At 36.0% G+C, this 10,230-nt stretch overlaps 1 protein-coding gene across 1 annotated transcript in view; it reads right to left on the bottom strand.

Annotated features, from left to right (window-relative positions):
- Positions 1-10,230, bottom strand: part of adgrl2a (adhesion G protein-coupled receptor L2a) — a 75,272-nt gene that overhangs the window by 46,713 nt on the left and 18,329 nt on the right. The gene's annotated exons all lie outside the window — the stretch shown is intronic.

The raw sequence follows: 10,230 nt of genomic DNA, 5'->3' as shown, positions 1-10,230 counted from the left end.
ATATATATAAATGTGTGTGTGTGTATGCATGTATGTGTGTATTCAAGCTTGCGATGCAAATTGTTTTAGATATGAAAAGGTTGTGTCACTTCTCATACACTGTAGCAGATTTACAGCATATGTTGATTTAGTTGAAAAGGGAACCCAAAGTAAAACCATGACCTGGGTTTTAAAATCCCCCAACCACCACCAAATATATATATTTTTTTATTATTCTTTTTTGATAATGACAGGTAACATTAAAGGAAAAACCTGACTAATGTAGTTAACAGCCAATATATCTCTCAAGTTTGTATAAAAATCCAAATAGTCTCTGCTGTCTGATTTTGTATTTAGATGGTGACAGAATAATAATAAAAAAAAAACATATTCATGAGTTTATTCATCGTTGAGACACAGAGCTTCACTCACAGTGACTGCTCAGGTGGATAGAGTTACAATAAAAACAGTGTGCTATGAATTTTGATCTATGGAAAATACATCAATAAAAAGGGGCTAGATATTACAGCTGACATATAATGACCGAGCTGGTTGTGCATTAGTCTGATACATAGGAACAGAAAAGAGAAATATAATCTTTCTCATGTTACAGATAAAAAAAATATTGGCAAACAGCATTGCATGCTGCCTATGTCAATGGAAATGGGCATGTAAGAACCACATTAACTATAATCCATTTCAGTTCATACATGCTGATGTCGAACTGCAAAAAGTTAATGGTTTTGATACTACTTTTGATTGTTTTAGCTAATTTACCAACTGAAATTATATTTACACTACTTACTTGACCTCATCAAAGAAATTTGGCTTTTTTTTTTTTTGCTTGTTGTTTGGCAAGTCTTTGATTTAAGACAAAATTAATTTTCTTGTTCTTTCCTTGTTTCACCAACTGAAATTCGTAATCCTAAAATGCAAATGTTATATTTAAAAAATGCAAAACCTATTTGCAGTGCTTTGCAAATGTAATCAAAGATGCATTTTAGTGTAAATTAATTTAATTCACAAATATTTACAAGTACAGTAGTCCCTCGCTACTTCGCAGTTCATTTATCGTGGACTCGCTATATCACGGTTTTTCAAAATTACATGACACACAATTGGCTGATTGATGGATGAGCCACACAATCAGCATGAATTTTTTTTTTTTAAATAAATTATTTTTAATTATTTAGCACCTGCTGCACATTTGTGCAGCCCATAGCTGCAGAAAAAGCTTCCTCCTGCACATTTATACAGCCCATACTGCAGGATAAACTTCCTGCTGCAGCTGATCAACTGTTCACCGTGCAGAGCAGAGAAATGGGCGTGGCCAAGAGCACTTGCAGGTGGCATAGAGCAGAGGAGGAAGGGAGCTGAAATCATAACATTCTGTGTTCTTTCAGAGCATTTAGAAACATTGTTTAGAATATTGCAAGAGCATGGGAGGGTTTAAAATGTCTAAATATATATCTATATAAATAATAAAATAAACTACTACTTACTACTTGTACTACTATTCCTACTTCACAGTTTTTGCACTTATCACGTGGCTTCAGGGTACGGATCCCCCACAATAAACGAGGGATGAGGAACTACTGTACACAGTGATTCTTCTTTCGGCTTTTCCCTCTCCAGTGGTTGCCACAGCAAGTCATCTTCCTCCATCTCACTCTGTCCTCTGCATCCTCTGTCCTCACTCCAAATACCTTCATGTCCTCTCTAACTGCATCCATATTTTTTTTTCTATTTGGCCTTCCTCTTTGTCTTTTTCCTGGCAGCTGCATTTCTAACATCCTTCTACCAATAAGCCCGCTGTCTTTCCTCTGGACATGTCCAATCCATCTCAGTCTGGTCTCTCTAACTTTGTTACCCAGTTGTTCAACCTGTGCTGTACCTCTGATGATCTCATTCATAAATGTTTCCATTCTTGTAACTCCTAAGGAGAACTTCAACTTCTTCATTTCTGCTACTTCCAGTTCTTTCACTTGTCTTTTTGTCCACACCATACAAAATAGCTGGTCTTGCACACTTTTCCTTTGACATTTGCTTACACCCTTTTGTCACAAATCAATCCTGAAACTTTTCTCCATCCACTCCATCCTGCCTGGACTCTCTTTTTCACCTCTTTACCACATCACCCATTTTCCTGGAAAGTGGTCCCCAAGTACTTGAAGTCCTGCACCTTTGTGACCTCTGCTCCTTGCAGCCTCACTGTTCCACCGGTGTCCCTCTCATTTACACATATGTACTCCGTCTTACTACGACTGACTTTCATTCCTCTTCTTTCAGTGCATACCTCCACCTCTCCATTATCGTCCACCTGTTCCCTGTTTTCACCACAGATCACAATGTCATCTGCAAACAGCAAAGTCCACATGGATTCCTGCCTGACCTCATCTGTTAGTCGGTGCATCACCAGAGCAAACAAGAAGGGGCTCAGAGCTGATCCTTGATGCAATCCCACCTCCACCTTGTAGCTATCTGTCACTCCTACAGCACATCTCATCAGTGTCCTATGTCCTCATACATATCATGTATCAGTCTGACATAATTTTCTGCTATTCCAGATTTCCTCATGCAATACCACATGTTCTCTCTCTCGGAATCCCGTCATATGCCTTTTCAAAATCCTCAAAGACACAATGGAGTTCTTTCGGACCCTCTCTGTACTTCTCCACCAGCATCCTCAAAACAAAGATGGCATCTGTGATGCTCTTTCTTGGAATGAAACCATCCTTCTGCTCACATTCACTTCTTGTCTAAGTCTAGCTTCCACAACTCTCTCAGATCTTCAGTGTGCGATTCATCAACTTAATTCCCCTCTAGTTTGCTACAACTCTAGTTCCCCTCTAGTTTGCTACAACCCATCTTAAAAATGGGTTCCAGCACATTTCTTCTCCATCCCTCAGGTATTTTCTCCCCCTCAAATATGCCATTGAATATCTGAGTCAAAAACCTCACTGCCATCTCTCCAATATATTTCCAAACCTCCACTGGTATGTCATCAGGTCCTAATGCCTTCCCCATCTTCATTCTTTTCAGAGCTTTCCGGACGTCACCCTCACTAAACTTTCCCACTTCCTGGTCCACAGTTTATATGACCTCTACTCTTTGTTCTCTTTCATTCTCTTCATTCATTAGCTCCTCAATGTACTCCTTCCATCTTTCCATCACACTCCCCTTCACTTGTTAGAACATTACCACTCCTATCTTTAACAAGCCTAACCTGCTTCACATTCTTTCCAGCCTGATCCCTCTGTCTAGCCAATCAGTACGTCTTTCTTTAATGTCCAGCCTCCCATACAGCTCATAGTATGCCTTCTGCTTTGGCTTTGCTACCTCCCTCTTTGCTCTACATTCCAGCTCCTTATATTTCTGTCTCCTCTTTTCAGTCCTCTCACTGTCATATTTCTTCTTGGCTAACCTCTTTCTTTGAATAACTTCCTGTACTTCACTCTTCCACCACCAAGTTTCCTTATTACTGGTACACAGTAATTATATACCATAGAGATAAATTCTAAAATGCAAAACTGTGAAGACAGCATATGGAGCATATTAGGTGTACTATTTCAGAGCTATACAATTTATTTGGCCCAGCTTTTTGTAATCTGTGAATATGTCAATTGTTTTATTACATAATACAATGCAAAGATTTTCCATTTTCATTTAATATTGCATAGAACTAGTGAGAAAAGAACTAATCCAGTCCCTTATATGCCACCAATAAGTCTGATAAAATTAAAGTAAAAAAAAATAAAAAATAAAAACAATTTGCAGAAAAATCTAAGGCTTTTTTTGTATGTACGTAATTTTTATGCCCCTTACTTTTTTTACCGAAACTCTGAAACGGAGAAAAATAATATTTAAGGAGAACAAAAAAGTTTTGAACCCAACAATTGCAACTTGCATCCTATGATTATTTATATAATTTTTTTTTTAAAGATTGGATTCTACGTTCAAGTATTTTAACCAAAATTACTTGCTTAAACCACTTTATAAAAAGATATTTTATAACATCAATTGTTTTAACCAACCGTATAATTTTAAATTATAAATTTCAAATGCTTGACTGAAACTAGAAAATCAGAATATCTAAACTATTGAAACAGTTGTTCATCAATTATTTCTAAGGCACGTTATGCTGGTTTTTCCTTTAATGTGTGACCCATCTCTTGGTATTACACAGTTCATTGTTATTGATTTGACAAAAATCACACAGGTATATACCACAAAAATACAATTTTCAAATGCATATGCAATTCCAAAAAGTTTAAGGCATTGTGTAAAATGTTAATAAAACTTCATGATTTGCTTTTATTCACAATAGTGGGAATGCACATTGTAAGTATTGTAGTAGTAGCAGTATTAGCTAACATTGCAAAATTTTCAAATGTTTAAACTAAAATAAAAATATTGTTTTTGGGGAAAATAGGTAATTTTGAATTGTATGGCAGCAACATATGCCAAAAAAAAAAAAAATGAGACAGGGGTAATGCAAGACTGTAAAAGTAAATCTTACAAATAAAAAATCATCTGGAAATGCATTTCACAACTAATTACGGTAGGTTATGTGGCAAAAGGCCAGTCAATACGCTGAGTATAACAATGGTACTTTTAGAGATGCTGAATCTCTCTGAATTAAATATGGAGAGAGGTTTTCCTATCTGTAAAAAATTGTGCTTAAAAAAGTGGAACAATTTTAGAATCATGTTCCTGAGTTAAACATTTTGGAAGACTTTAAATATGTCATCATCTACAGACCATAATACTATCAAAGGAATTGAAAAAAAGAACATGAGATATCTTAGTGCACAACGGACAAATCCTGAAGCCCTTATTGGATGCCCTCAGAAAACACTTAATAAAAATAATAAAAATAAAAAAATAAAAATAAAAAACAGATCTGATTCTGTTATGGACAACAGTGCACATGCTAAGAAACACATCCACAAATCGCTGTCTGTAAATACAGCTCAGTGTGTCATGGATGGATGGATGGATGGACTCATTTACATTTCATTACAGGGACCTGGACCCAGGGACCTGCATTACATATGTTCCTGTCCAGAAGGCATCAATTTCAGAGAAGATCTTGTATATTTCATGCTGCATTCATTACAACAGCATGGCTTGGAAGTAGAGGAGTCCAAGTGCTGAACTGGTCTGCCTGCAGTCCAGACCTCTTACCAACTGAAACCATTTGGCACTTGATGAAACAAACACAAAACATCTGGCTAAGAAAACAGGACTGTTGACTAGCTAGAATCCTACAGCATGCATGAAAGAGACACCATCCATCTCTCAAAACTCTCAGTTGCTAGATGTTTACAGACTGTTGTTAAATGAAAAGGGGACACTTCACATTGATAAATATAGCCCTGTCCCAAAGTTTTTGAAATGTGTTGTTGCCAAAGATTTCTAAATGACCGGTTTTCTTAAAATATTTTTTAGTTTCATCTTCTATGTAAAAAAAAAAAAAAAAAAAAAAGTGAGTTTTTGAGGTCAGCAAATACTTGCTTTCTGTTTTTATTAACATTTTACACAATTTCCCATCTTTTTTTTAGGTTTGTACAAAAGTAAGGAGGTTTTAATGACAAAACATACTAACACACACACACACACACACCCAGATAACTGAATACTTGCTACAAATCATTAAACCATAATACATGGATATTGCTTGTACCACTACTAACATTGAAGTCAAATAAAATGAGTAACTTGGCAAGCTACTTCACCCTGCTTCTAACATGACTTTATGGGAAAAAAGACAAACAGAATGCAGCAAATCTGAGTCCAGTCAATACAATTTTTTTGAATGTTAAAAATAAATACTAACAGTTTACCAAAACAGTACAATTCAATATAAAACCCTGAGGCCAAATACACATATCAGCCCAAACATCCAAACCACTGATTCATCACTTTGTTGTAGTACATTTTGAGTGAGCTCAGGTAGCATCAAGGTAAACTTTTTCTTCAGGCCAAGAAATTTTCCCACCCACTATGTTTTTTTTTTTTTTCTTTAACTAGCAAAACAAATGTACTTCAAGCTCAAAAACTGCTCGGGAATGTTCTAAAAGAACAGAACAAAAAGCTTAAAAGTGTTGATCCAGCCTCCAGATCCAGTGCATTTGTGGAATGCAGCGGGACTGATCCACTGATACCACCCCACCACCCACAAAATCCAGACGAGAAAGTAAATATTGGCATTCAGGCTGTAACCTGAAGAAGGTGATTTAAATATTATGGCCAATAAGTGGTTTTGTGCTTCCCATGAACGACTGAAGAAAAAGTTCAGCAACAGGTTGTTCAAGTCAAGTCAGATTGGTTTAATAACTTTTATGTTACTTGGTTAATCAGCACAAACTCATGGCCTTGTGAAGATTTACAAATCAGGACTAAATGAAAAAGCCATCTGTTCCTTAGTAGGTTTAGAAATAGTGTAGAACGTTCAGTGATCTACAATATAAAAACTATTACATTCTATTTTTAATTTGTCACCAAACACTAAGCAAAAATGCAGATGCAGTGTGTTAAAAACTCTAATCTCAGCACTTTCATAGGATTTATGAGGTTACTTTGCAGCCAAGTCCTGCTAATCAAAGACTGCTGATCTGATCATCAGAGCGTCTCAATAAATTTGAAGTTTTGATGGTTTGCAAGACTTGTTGATTCAAGTAATGTATGTGGGAACATAAAACATGGAAAGACAATTAATTTTTCAAACACAACTACAGTAGTCTCTCGATACTTTGTGGTTTGACTTGCGTGGACTGTTTAGCAGGTTTTCAACATAAGATTGTCAACACATGATTGTTAACTTTAATATTATTCATGTGTTTGGGATGGTACGGGTTAAAAAAATAACGGGAGAGGACAGGAGCAAGAACCAAACAATAGAAGAAAAAACACAACCAAAAAAAAAACTTCAGACAGGCGCCATAATTTTGTAGTTTTCTTTCAATAAGCCTATACTGTATCGCAAGTCAAAAGAACTACACTACCCAGAAGCCAACAGTGCTTCTGCTGAAATTCAAAGAACAGCAATGGAGGGAGCAAACAGTAGCGGAGAAACCGATGTGATAAAAATTGTTTTGCGTCGTAACATCAGAAGTAATGATCTATCTATTAAACTCACGGGACTGGCAGGAAAGTCGCAAATATTCCTGAAGTTGAACTCGTCCTTTAAGTTGTAGTACATTCAGTGGTGAGTACCCATATAAAATGTTGCAGTACTGCACAGTGCATATATGCATGTTGTTAAAAGTACATAGGTTTAAGAGTTTAGAATACTGTTAAGAACATTGCAAGAGTGTGGGAAGGGTTTATAAAGCCTTAATATATATGTGAATATTAAAATAAATATAACGTCCCTATTTCATGGATTTAAACATATCAGGGTGGTGTCTGGAACATAACCCCCGCAATAAGTCTGTTCAAAGCAGATACACAGTTAACTTTTCAAACTTTATTTATACAGGTTAGTCTCATTGAGCCTCGAGGACTCATTTACAAGAGATACCTGTTTACCTATTTTTATATAAATTAATGTTTCTGTTCAGTGCACTGAGATGACTTCTGTTGTGACTTGGCACTAAATAAATACATTGAATTGAATTTAACTGACTGTGAGGAACTACTGTATTGCTGTATATCACCCTATGGTTCAAATGTAATTTCCAAACATCTAGGAGTACATCTTTATACAATAAAAATGTTCATTCACTAGTTGCAAACACTCAAAGCAGGAACAAATCTTTCATGAGTGGACGTCAAGTTTGCCTTAATTTCACATCAAGAAATGTGACGACTGAAGTTGCTCTATATGAGAGACCTCAAGAACGCAAGCAAATCTACAGCATAATATATAAAACTAATAAAAAATTCAATTATTGCAGTGGCCACAATAACATAGAGACAACAAACTGAATCAAATCCAATGCCAGGACCTTGAACGAAGTTTGTAAAACTATTTCTTTAGCAATTAATAATTTTACCGTTAAAAAAATAAATAAATCCAAAACGTCTTCATAATGGTGCGAAAGACTCGTGAGGTCATCACACTTCAAGGTATCGCTAACGCTACTGACTAATGTGCTGGAGTCAGTTTCACACACACTGCTTTTGTATTGAAATTTACTTTTGTAAAATATTCGGTGTTGGCAATAACAAATGTATAATTCTGTCTGTGATTCTCACAGTTTCTGATTTAACTATATTTAACACCTGATAAGGACTAGATGCTTTTTTTGTCCTGACGTTTAACACTTTAAAACTGAATAAATGATGCGTCCTTTTTTCTCTCTACCTTGAATTTTTCAATATCACTTGGTTTCAGATTTGACATTTTAACAGCATAGCTGGAGAACACAGTGAAGACTGTGATGTTCGATAAACTGACTGCATGCATCATTTCACTCCCAAACATCTGATCTCTTTTGTCTGTTGAGATTCCCAGATTTCTGTCTTCACAAACCAGAGCTTGGAAACAGCAAACTGAAAGGATTCACATGTACGTGATTATCTGGTTTACACCTTGGGAGGTGAATTTCTCTTGCTCAGAGTGCTGCATCTTTGTAGGAAGAATTAAAAAACTAGAGATTCAGAGGGACTTGCAAATGAATGCAATCAGTTCTGCAGAGGAAATTCAAGTGTGCCGCACCTAACTAAGAGATCAAACATGGACAGAAAGCAAACATGTTAACAACAGTTCTCCGAAGCATGAACAGCCGTTCAGCCCAGACGTGGACAGAGACAGAGAACTGAGCAAAATCTGGAAAGAAAATGAGAACACACGAAGAGGAATACCTGATGACGTTAGTAGAAATGTAAAAATAGAAATAGCAATCAGTGTGATCAGAAATCTGTCAGTGAAAGAAAAGTGCATGTCAGACACCCAGGGAGTTTCCTGCAGATTGCACAGGGGAAGGGAAGACAGTCAGTTTTTATACAGAAACAGAACAAACATAAAGCACATCTCAAAGCACATACACATAAAGACACTACAATTATTCCAACAGATTACAAACACACTACAGGATAGTCTAAATTAAAATGTGACAACTATTTGTCATTTAATATATATGCTTTTCCGTCTTGAAATTATTAATATTCTGCTGTCTATTTCTGAGTAATTTAGATTATGAATTCATTAAATAAAGTGTACCATTATGCAAAATATATACAATAAAAATAAAAAGGGGTTAAAAACACCAAAGGGGACCAAACAGACATGCTGCCACTCATTTTTATGACCTTAGTCTCACTATCACAGGGAGCTACTTACTTACTAGCCTTAACATGTGGCGAAAATGAAAATATTAATGAGGAGCGCTATTACGCTCTGGGATAATATTAGAGTGGTGTAAAAAAAAAAAAGGCAAATTTGTTCATGTTTTGAATAGCTTGCAAAAGGCTGCCTTAAATAAATAGCTAAGCTTTCATGCTGCCTTATTCAAGCAATTAGCAGATCAGATTCAGAGTGTGCCAAGTAGGGACAAAAATGTACATACTTGGCCAGAATATGAATGTTTTGTTGCTAATGAGAACAGTTCATGACAAGAACCACATTACAATTCCAAAAGAATGAAAATGGTGGGCATGTAGGCAACTTGTTGCAACGGCCACTTGGAAATTTTTGATATTTTCCTAAATAAATAAATAAAAATGTAGAATAAATAAATGGAATCTGTTAGTGAGATATATGATGTGGAAAGTAATATATGATTGAACTGCTGCTCAGATTTTTTTTGGGACAAAGACATTTTCATGAATTCTACTTTTGCTGGCCAAAATGAGGACACAGTCTTTGGCCCCCTTGATGATCAGCTTAATGACGATTTAATGTTCTTTCAAAACATCCTGGCAAATCTTGTGTCCCTGCAAATCCAGGGGATCCTAAGCCTCTAGACCACTGAAACGTTTTTTTTTTTTCAATCACAAATCTTGGTATTTGGCGTGTGATCTTTCCCCTCTGAAAACTAGAAAACTTTATTCTTTTTTTTTATTTGCAATCCCATCTGAAAGCTGTAGTAAGAGTTAGCTATGGTGTGGAAAAGTTAATCTTTCCCTGTGATTGCTTTGCTCTGCATTAGTCTAGCTAAACACGGACATGCAGCATATTGACTACATTTTGGGAGAGAGACGGAGGATTGGCAAAAGAAAAGCAACACATAAGGAACTGGCCTATAAAAAAATAAAATAAAACTACTAGGAGTTACAGTAGGACTTCAGAAGGAAAAGCTGGAC

This window comes from Nematolebias whitei, chromosome 3 (genome assembly GCF_014905685.2).
Source record: "Nematolebias whitei isolate Nwh7 chromosome 3, NemWhi1, whole genome shotgun sequence".
NCBI classification, from domain to species: Eukaryota; Metazoa; Chordata; class Actinopteri; order Cyprinodontiformes; family Rivulidae; genus Nematolebias; species Nematolebias whitei.
This window is presented reverse-complemented; position numbering and strand designations above follow the sequence as displayed.